Here is an 11,304-nt window from a genome sequence, read left to right as displayed (position 1 = left end):
AGATGAAGAGCTACAGGCAATTGATGACTACTAAAAGAAGGAGTGTGAGTTTTTTCCCCAGGGATTGATCTCCCAAGTGCACAGCCCTAAAAGCATACACATATAAGCAATACTAAATGGATCAAACAAGTTTACAAGTTTATTTCTATCCTTACTGCCCACCTCTCTGAGAGAGAGAGAGACAGAGAGAGAGAGAGAGAGAGAGAGAGAGAGAGAGAGAGAGAGAGAGAGAGAGAGAGAGAGAGAGAGAAAACAAGGAAAATAAGAAAGAGGGGAAGAGGAGACTGGCTAGATAGAAAGAAAATGATGAAAACATAGCACACATATGTGAAATTTAAAAAGAAAAAATAAAGAAAGCAAAAATGCCTATGAGACAAATAAAGCAGTAAAATACTGTATTGGATATAACTATCTCAAATTCAGAAAAAAAATATACATTTAAGAGTGAATCTCCAGCTGGGTGTGGTGGCACATGCCTATAATCTCAGCACTCAGGGAGGCAGAGGCAGGCAGATCTCTGTAAGTTTGAGGCCAGCCTGGTCTATAAAGATACCGAAGACTACATAAAGAAACAGTGTCTTAAAAAAACAAGCAAATAAATAAACAAACAAAATGGATGGATCTCCATATAGTTAAAAACTGCTGCTGTGGAAATTACTGAAAGCATCAAGACAGTATAGGCAAGGAACAGGCAGAAATCTAGAATTATATCTTAAGGCATTGCAATATGGTAGAGACCATTTAGAAAAGGAGTCTATAAAATATATAGATTAGGATATACTCAAAGACTAAAAAGTAAGAGTGTATGTAGTAGAAAATAGAAAAAGTGCTGTAAGAAACAAGGGATGGCAAAACATGTTAAAACCTGCTGAGAGGTTGATGAAGATGTAGAAGTAAAAATGTTAATTATTTTGGTTAAAATACATTGCTTGTTTATTTGGATAAGGATATTCTTCTGTTAAAAGAAAATCAAAATCACGTGAAGATATGGTGAAGGGTATATAAAGGCCTTTTATTTTAAAAGCACACTCTAAGTAACACAGCTTCACTTAATTAAACATATAACATGGTAAATTGCAAAAACTGGTATTTTTAAGAGCACAATTTTGAACTGGCCCAATGCTTTAGCCAGTAATGTGCTTACAACTTGCCAGGAAAATAACCTGACTTTCTTTCTCAGAACCCACAAAAAAAGTAGAAGAGGTCTGACTATGCAAAAGTTGTCATCTAACCTTCACTCACATGCTGTAGTCCAATCTTCCCAACACATATCACATATATGCACAAAAAATTAAAATTTGAAAAATTTATGTAATATAATAAATATCCTTATGACAAGAAATGGAATGGGCATAAAAGGTAAAAAGAATAAAACCAGATACTTGTAAGAGATGCTTTTGTACCATAATGAAAACCAACTCCTACATTTTCATTGTGGTCAAGTTTAAGAATGTTATCAGCTTAAAATAGCTTGTTATAATAATAAGATGTAAAATGCTGGTAAACACAAAGCAAAGATCTAAATTATTCACACAAAAAGGAACAAAATAAAATGAAACATACAATTAAAGAAAATAATCTACTCTGAAAAGAACATAGCAAGAGAGAATTAAAGATACCTGGAATCTACAAAACACAAGATGTTTACAAAATAGTAATAATGTGTCCTTGTAGATAAATACTTGTCTTCAATGTAGGTAGAAAACTTCCTTAATTAAAAATATAAAATTAGCTCAAAGGCAAAATTATCAAGGCCCAGCTATAAGGTGTCTACAAAAGTTTTAGTTCCATTTTAAGGATGAAGAAATATTAAAAAGATAGAAAAACGTGAAGCAAATGAAACAGGAGTGTGTATGCTTATTTTTGCATAGAATTTAGTAGGCAAATGGCTAAAATAAAAGTGAATCTCAAAATGTAATAACAAGAGAGAAATCCACCAAGAGGCTATAACAATTACAAATGAATTCTGCTAATGCCAAAATATAATGATAAAGTGCATTACATAAAATAATAAAGTATATTACATAAAAAGTTTGTTCATATATAATCTATGGATATATATATACATAATATATACCTTGAAATTATCTTCAAAGTTCTTATAATACATAATACTGGTAATGACATGTAAATAGATTTTTAGTTGCTTTGATGTATAATGAAGGGAGTGATGACAAGAAAATATTCATAAATTGTTTTAGTGAGAATTCTATTCCTATGAAGAGAACCTATAACCCCAGCTTCTCAGGAGACAGATGTAGAAGAATTCAAAATTCAAGATAATCTAGGGTTCAGAGTGAGTTCAAAGCTAGCCTAGGAAACTTAGAGAAAGCCTATATTGAACTAAAATACAAAATAGAAATAAAAATGGCTGCAGATTCAGTTTAGTAGAAGAGTAATTCTATGGTATGGATAAAGTCCTTGGTCAAATCATAAGAATTTCCAAAAAGAAAAAAGGTTAAATTTCTATTAATGATTTTCACCTCATTAAACTCAATGCAGATAGAACATTAAGAATAAACCAATGCATTCACAAAACATTTAACAGATATTTCCAGTGTAATTAGTTGATCAAGAAATGAAAATGGTAAGAAGGGTTAGAATTGTTTTGAAAATTCAATTGGAAGACTACACTAGAAATAACGTGCATTTATGTACTCATGCATCTTGAAAGAGAATTTGCTTTCTCTTTAGGTTCACAAAGAATATTATGAAAGATTGATGACTTGCCACATGATAGAATTTATAACGTATTTCCAAAGTCAATATGAAGATCATTCTTTCTAGATGGAAAATATAATTAGTTTTAAAAGTAACTTTAAAAGGAAAATAAATGGTAAGTGAGAATATTTCCTAGCCTCTGGCCAAGGGCACTGTGACCACACTTATGGAATTAATTTTATTCCAAATGCTTCAGGGAACATATGTGCCCTCTGTGACATCTTGTGGCTGCTGAATGTGGCTAGATTATGGTACTTTGATAATCAGATTTAAACAGTAGCCTGGGGGAGCCGGCCACACCTTCTACCTGATGCTACTTGAATTCCCCATGTGTCTACTCTCTAAAACCACTTGGATACAGAGCATAGGCACATGGATTCATTAACTAATAACTGGAACTAGCCCATGTAATCATTGAATAGACTCTTGATATAATGTCAACAGCTGTAAAACAAAGTCATCAAAATAAAAGGCAAGAAGTGATGCATCACTATATTATAATTAAAACAACAATAATTATCTTAATACCATTTACTTATCTTTTAAAACATTTGATTTGGGGGAACCAATGTTTCTCTCTGCCTAGATGAAATCTTCTTCTGCTAAGTTCCTTGGCAGGGCTGTTATACTCTGCCTATATGGAAGATGATTCCCAAAAGGCTGAGCTTCCCACAGGGATGGAGATGCACTAACACAAGCAGTCTTTGTTTTACACACTCCCTTTTCATATTTGGTCTTGGATAAGTCTCAAACTTTTCAGGTACAACAAGTACAACCACAGTCGACATGGTGTATGTATACATATTGGTCCTTTAAAGCATTACACTGACTTTCTAAATAATTAGATCAATGTGTAACACAGAGCCTTCAGCAGTCTCACAAAACATGTTTTCCTACTTTCTACTTCCTTAGATTGTCTTTTTGTTGACTTAATCTCTGTCCAGCTGCTTGTTGTGGCCCCAATTCATAATATTCCTGTCCTGTTGTGCTGGCAAGAGGCCATGTTGAGGGATTGCCCTAAAGAAAAATGGAATTAGAGAGTATAAAGGAGGAAAATCAGTGACACCAATGTTTTACCAGTCAAGCATCCAATTTCACCATAGTTATGATCTTGATTAACAGAAAACAGAAACTCTCAAAAGAGATACCTCATTGAAAGTCTTCAGACTCAGTGAGTGTGACCTAAATTAAGGCCAGCTCACTGATCATGGCCAAAACCAAAAAAAAATGTATGTTATTTTAAACATAGTAATAAAAGACTGGACTGTAAAAATTGAAGCTCCTATCATTGAGGGGTGAAAAGGCTGAATTCAAGTATAATGTAAAAGCCACTGCCAGCTTAGGCTGGGCTAAATGCTTTGTACTCATTACATAATTTAATAGAGAATGCAGATGTTACTAAGAAGCATGCGAATGACACCATGAAAGAAGATACTCGACAAGTTCATCTTTAACTGAGGGGATTTACTAAAGAAAGAGAAGTTTCAGAAATCGACAAGATTATTGTTACAGTGACTTACAACTTTCTAGAAGTAGAGGATGACATTTGACCCCTCAAGGTGACACAGGAGTTACTAACGCAGATTAAGGAGGATAGAACATACAGTTGATAAAGAAACAAAAAGATAGGAAACTTCTGGAGAAAGCAAAGAAGAGGTGCTCCTGAGAAAATTCATGATGATTGGCTTAGCTGAAGATTTGGGAACCACGAGAAGCTCCTTTAAAAGCTTGAAGGGTTGGACCCAGCTGGAGCAAGACAGGAGGTACGTATTTCTGAATATAGTGACATTTAGTTAAAAAGAGGATTCAAAGGCTTTCTTGAAGGCAATCTCTTCATCACAGGAAATGATGGCACCATGGGTAACACATGTCTGGTAACCACGATAGTAAGGGATGAGAATGAAAGATAGAGGACAATGAATGGTAGTGATGAGCTCGATTTGGCATATCCTTGGGTTCAGTTCTGTGTGTATGTCATGATCTTCAATCAAAATTGGGTGAAACATAAGAAGTCTAATGGTAAAGTGGTGGGGGGGATCAAAGGATCTAGAGATGACAAGAGCTCTACTAGAAGACCAAACAGAACCAACTAACCAGGACCCTGAAGAGCCTGTGGAATTTGAAGCACCAACCAAGAACCATGCATGGACTTGACCTAGGTTCTCCACACAGATGTAGCACAAGGGCAGCTCAGGCTTCATGTGGGTCCACTAGTAAGGGGAGTAGTGCTTGTTGTTTTTTAATATGGACACTGTTGCTTGATTTTCAATCACTTCCCCTGGCAGAACTGCTTTGCCAGGTCACAGAGGAAGAGGAGGAAGCCAGGCCTGATGAAACTTGATGAGCTAGGGTGCTTAGGCAGAGGGACTCCCTTTTTCTGGGGTACAGGGGAGTGGGGATGGCATAGAGAGGGGGTTGGGAGAAGAAGAGGGAGGGGTCAATGATAAAGATGTAAAATAAATGAATAAATGTATTTTTAAAAGGCTTACAAAGTTAAAAATGTAAAATAAACACTTATAGAATAAAAACAGAAAGAAAATATTTTGTATGGTTGTATAATGTGTTTTAAGCTAAATGTAATTATGAAACAATCAAAATAGTAACAATATAAAATTGATAAAATGTAAGGGTAGCTTAAAGTCTTTATATATGTGAAAATTTATAATTGAATGCCTATATAAGCTACAGTTAACAAATAAACTGTTTATAAAATATGAAAAACCCTTTCATAAGTTGAAAACATTTTCAAATGCTTGGATAATAATAAGCGCTTTATGTACTATGACTCAAAACTTAAGGCCACCAGTTCAAGATGCTGCTGGTGGCATATTTACACCTTCTATTATATACACTGCAAGAATAAATGGAGAAGCTAATGAATTTTGATGTAAAGATACAATCAAGAATTCTTTTCAGCCTCTTTCTGTGTTTATCCTATTTGCCCTCTGAATGAGAATTAAGCATCCTCCCTATGGTCCTCCTTGTTATTTAGCCTTTTTAGGTCTGTGTATTGTAATGTGATTATCCTGTATTATGTGGCTAATATCAGCTCATAAGTGAGTATATACTATGTGTGTCTTTCGGATTCTGGGTTACCTCATTCAGGATGATTTTTTCTAGGCCCATTGAGAAATATAGCTTACCATGGAGGTCCTCTGAAAGACTCCACTAAGCAGAAGATTGAAGCAGATGCTGAGACTCACAGCCAAACTTCAGGGTGGAGCACAGGGAGTCTTATGGAAGAATTGGGGGATAACAGGAGCTGGAAGGGACTGGAGCTCCACAAGGAGACCAAGGAGCCCACAATTCTGGGAGGAAGGGAAGAGGTTGCTGCAGAGACTGATGTACCAACCAAGGACCATGCATGGTAAGGACCTAAACCCTCTGTTCAGATGTAGTAGATAGGCAGCACAGTCTCCTTGTGGATCCCCATAATATAGGGACATAGACTCTGGTGCCCAGTCTTTGATCATTTCCCCTTGGTGTAGAAGCCTTGCCAGGCCACAGAGGAAGAGCATTCAGGCAGTCCAGAGAAGACTTGATAGGCTGGGCTCAGATGATAGGGGAGGAAGGCTCCCTTTCTGAGGACCAGAAAGTGCATAAAAGAGTGAGGGTGAGACCAGGAGGAGATGAAGGAAGGAGCTATAATTGGGATGTAAAGTGAATAAGTTAAAAATTAAAACAAAACAAAACAGAAAGATACAATCAAGCATGATGACATGTTCTTGAAATCAAAGCACATAGAAAGAAAGCTGAGACAGGTATCTTAGATTTGAGTTAACCTGTGTTACATTTTTTTAAAATTTTTTTATTAATTTATTCTTGTTACATCTCAATGGTTATCTCATCCCTTGTATCCTCCCATTCTTCCCTCCCTCCCATTTTCCCCTTATTCCCCTCCCCTATGACTGTTCCTGAGGGAGATTACCTCCCCCTGTATATTCTCATAGGGTATCAAGTCTCTTCTTGGCTACCTGCTGTCCTTCCTCTGAGTGCCACCAGGTCTCCCCCTCCAGGGGACATGGTCAAATGTGAGGCACCAGAGTACGTGAGAAAGTCATATCCCACTCTCCACTCAATTGTGGAGAATGTTCTGACCATTGGCTAGATCTGGGTAGGGGCTTAAAGTTTACCGCCTGTATTGTTCCTTTCACCCAAACAAGAAAGAATATACCTTCTTCTGTGTTACATCTTAACCCCCCTGCTCAAAGGAAATCATTTCTTCATATCATTGAAAGTTTTGTTTTTCCTTTTGGAATTGCTGTATCTTTTCAACTTGCTGTAGACTTAAAGCTAGCATTGTGTCTGTGAGCAGGACACACTTGCTCTTGGACTCTTTCATATTTTGTCACTCTGTTTCTGTTCCTTTATCTCTTCTTTACTCCTTGCCATTCCTTATTTAGAAGTTTTGCTATTTTCTTCACCTGTGTTTTTCAACTTCACTACAGGACTAGATAACAAAATGGTGACACGAGGTGACTGATAATAGTATATAATATCTTGAAGGTCACAGAAGGTAGTGAAAATTATACGTGTGTGTGTGTGTGTGTGTGTGTGTGTGTGTGTGTGTGTGCACGCGCTCGTGCGCGTGTGCTCCTATCCCTAGGCACTGAACATTCAGGAGATTGTAGTCCAAGACATTAGTCAAAAAAAAAATACATTTATATTGAGAAGCAAGGTAGTCAAAACATGGCTTTAAGCAAAAATCCTATCTCCAACTTAAGCTATACTGAGATGATTTATTCTATAGTACCTATAGGAACAGAACAACTGCACCATGTCATTTTGGAGGTAAATTAAAAATGGCTTTCTATGGCCATCTTGATTTTTTAAATGTGTTAAATATTTTTATTAGTTATTGTAGAATTGTGTACATGTTTGATCATATTCATGAATGAGTTACCAGCTCTTTCTAGACCTATCGCCACTAGTGTTCTCAACTACATTTGTGTCCTTTTTCTTCTTCGAGGTCAATTTGTGCTGTGCAAATATTCTTAGATGTATGATCTTATACTGTAGCATGATCAATTTATTATGAGCTGCACTTTTAAAGAAACCTAGCCCTTACTCCCAAGCAGTTAACAGTTACCAATAGCTCCATGCATAAGGGTGGAATTCTGTGATCAATTTTCTTTTCCATGGTGGAATTTTGTATCAGTTAGCATTTCCATTGCTGCAATGAAACACTGTGACCAAAAAGCAATTTGAATAGAAAATGATTTATTAAGCTTAGACTTCCACTTTGCTGTTCATAACCAATGAAAATTAGGACAGAATTCAAGCAAGGCTGGATCCTGGAGTCAGGGGCTCATGCAGAAGTCGTAGAAGGATACTGATTACTGGCTTGCTCCTCCTGGCTTGCTCAGCCTGCTTTCTTATAGAACCACCAGGCCAGGGATGGTACCACCCACAATAGACTGAGCCTTTCCCCATTGATCACCAATTGAGATAATGCCTTACAGATGTATCTCATGAAAGTATTTCCCCAAATGAGGCCCCTTCTTATCTGATGACCCTAGATGGTATGAAATTGACAGAAAAACAGCCAGTACAAACTTGGATTGGCTTCAGTTTCATAGGTCTTGTGTATACTGTCAAAACTACTGCGAATACTCAGGTGAGCTGCCTTGCTCTTTGCAGAAGACACTGTTAAATTTAATCATCTACCACCTCTGTATCTTCTATTTCTTTGCCTAACCTCCCACAATGTTTCTTAACCTATGAAAAGAGTGTGGTATATATGTTCCATTTAGTGCAGAATGTTTTGCAGTCTCTCATTCTTTGCACTTTGGTTAGTTATGAGTCTGTGTTGATCACCATCTACTGCAAATAGGACCTTCTCTTATGATGATTAAAGACCCCTCAGTCTATGGGTATAATGATAATTCATGAGTTGTTTTAATAACTATTTTCATTAAGCAGTATAATAATATAGGTTATTAGCCTAAAAATGATGCCAGGTATGGGTATCAACTTGTGCAGTGATCCTTAAATCCAGTATAGAAATGGTGGGTTATTGCCAACACATTTGTATCTTGACTGCATTATGACCCAGCAATCATTATTGTAGCTCAAAGTTTTCACCATTAGGGAAGTGAAAATTGAAAGGACCTTGAGATTTCATTCTTTCCTAGTCAGTAGGGCTAAAATTCACAACAACAACAACAAGAAGGATAAACAATGTTGACATGAATGCAGGAAAAGGAAATTACTTATGCAATGCCGATGAAAGGGCAAACTGTTGCAGTTGCTATGACAAATCAGTGTGGATGTTCCTAAGAAATGAGGCAGATCAGCCCGCGTGTCCCCTTGGCTCCTCGGCCTTAAGGCTTTCTGCGAGCCTGGAGCTTGGGGCTCTTCCTCCCAGGCAGAGGGATCCATGGCGGCTGAGCAGGCGGTGCTGAGACTACAGGGAAAGAGGCAGCTATGGCAGCGGCGGCTGTGGTGACAGCGCATAAAGGGGCTGCCGCTGGGTGATGCAGGGACCACTGTGGCAGGCCCTGAAGCTGAGTGGGCCTTGGCCATCGGCCCCCTTGGACCCGCGCTCTGGAGCTCCCAGTCTTCTCCTGTCGACTGGCGACCACTCCGGGGGTCTCAGGCACCCCTCGCCCCTTCCCTGCCCCTCCCCCGTCCCTGTCCCTGCCCGGGGGGGGGGCATTGCCACCATTTCCCACCATGGCTCTGAAGAGAATCCACAAGGAATTGAATGACCTGGCTCGAGATCCTCCAGCAGTGTTCAGCAGGTCCTGTTGGAGATGATATGTTTCATTGGCAAGCTACAAAAATGGGGCCAAATGACAGCCCCTATCAGGGTGGAGTATTTTTCTTGACAATTCATTTCCCAACAGATTAAACCACCTAAGGTTGCATTTACAACCAACCTTTAAACCACCTAAGGTTGCATTTACAACAAGAATTTATCATCCAAATATTAACAGTAATGGCAGCATTTGTCTTGATATTCTACGGTCACAGTGGTCTCCAGCACTATTTCAAAAGTACTTTTGTCCATCTGTTCTCTGTTGTGTGATCCCAATCCAGATGATCCTTTAGTGCCTGAGATTGCTCGGATCTACAAAACAGATAGAGAAAAGTACAACAGAATAGCTCGGGAATGGACTCAGAAGTATGCGATGTAATTAAAGAAGTTATTGGATAACCTCTACAAATAAAGCTAGGGGAACTCTGAAAGAGAAAGTCCTTCTGATTTCCATTTGACTGCTTTCTATGAGCCCACGCCTCATCTTCCCCTGTGCACATGTTTACCTGACACAGCAGTGCTGCGTGTTGTACATACTAGGGACAACAAAGTAGAAATACTGTACTTCTGTACCAACATTGCCTCCTAGCAGAGAAGTGTGTGTGTGAGAGAGAAGCCAGTTCTCCGGGCATAATCTAGGTGTGAGACTAAAAGCTTTCCTTATTGACTTAAATTTGGATAATGACAAGCTGTGAGGGGTACTGGGTACACAGTGTGTGCTTGAATGGGAGGAAAAAAGCTCCAGTGACCTGTAGGAGATTGTTCTTAAGTGGAATCCATCTAATCTCAAACAGTCATAAAAATCAAGGTGAAGAACATGAAGCTGTTTCTGTATTCATTTCATCCTGAAGGACCTACAACTTAGGTGAAAGTTATGACCAAACAGAGTAAACTCTACCTTTGAGGTGTATTTTAAGACCTAGGTTTAACTATCACCCTTTAATGGACTGGAGCTGTTAGTACATAAAGGGTGATGGGTTTTGTTCTCAACACTTTCCCATCTCCCTGCCCTTCCAGCCTTCCTCCTGTTAGCCCCTTTCCATAATCTTTGGTTTGTATGTGGTTTCTCAGTTAATACATTACTGATAGCTCTTATTTTTCTTATGTTTTTAACTGCTTTAGTCCTATTTCGATGTAAGGGTGAAAAATCATTTGATGGAAATACTTGTGTATATTTAAAAACCCTGTTGCTCCTCTGGAGCTTGTACGTTCAAGAATGATTAATCTGTGTAATAAACTGATTAACACAGTCATTACATATAATTTTGTGTGAATAGGCTTTTTTTTTTTTTTTTTTTTTTTTTTTTTTTTTTTTTTTTGGGCAGTATATGTGTTTTTTTATTAAGCGCCTCTTACCGTGACATCGCTATTTTCAAAGAGGAAGTACCATGTTCATAGCAGCCTTATTCATAATAGCCAGAACATGGAAACAGCCTAAGTGTCCCTCAGTAGAAGAGTGGATAAAGAAACTGTGGTACATATACACTATGGAATACTACTCAGCTATTAAAAACAAGGAATTCCCGAAATTTGTGGATAAATGGATTGAGCTAGAAATGATCATAATGAGTGAGTTAACCCAGAAGCAGAAAGAATCAAATGGCATATACTCACTTATATCTGCATACTAGCCCAAGGGGCATGTCCCACGAAAGCCTTCACTTACCAGGAAACTGGGACAGAGGGGAAGGCATCCTATTGGGACTCTAAATGAGAGACGCATGGGAGAATAGCAAAATAAAAGGATACAGAGGGTCCTAGAAATCTACAAGTAGAACAATATGATAGGCAGATTTGGGCCCAGGCGTCCCGCTTAAACTAAG

At 38.1% G+C, this 11,304-nt stretch overlaps 1 pseudogene; it reads left to right on the top strand.

The window, feature by feature from the left end:
• Window positions 1-9,396: 9,396 nt before the first annotated feature.
• LOC127185549 (ubiquitin-conjugating enzyme E2 D2-like) lies at window positions 9,397-10,388 on the top strand (annotated as a pseudogene).
• The last annotated feature ends 916 nt before the right edge of the window (window positions 10,389-11,304 follow it).

Source organism: Acomys russatus, chromosome X (genome assembly GCF_903995435.1).
Source record: "Acomys russatus chromosome X, mAcoRus1.1, whole genome shotgun sequence".
In the NCBI taxonomy this organism is placed as follows: Eukaryota; Metazoa; Chordata; class Mammalia; order Rodentia; family Muridae; genus Acomys; species Acomys russatus.
Note: the sequence above shows the minus strand (reverse complement) of the source record. Positions and strands in the feature narration are given on the sequence as shown.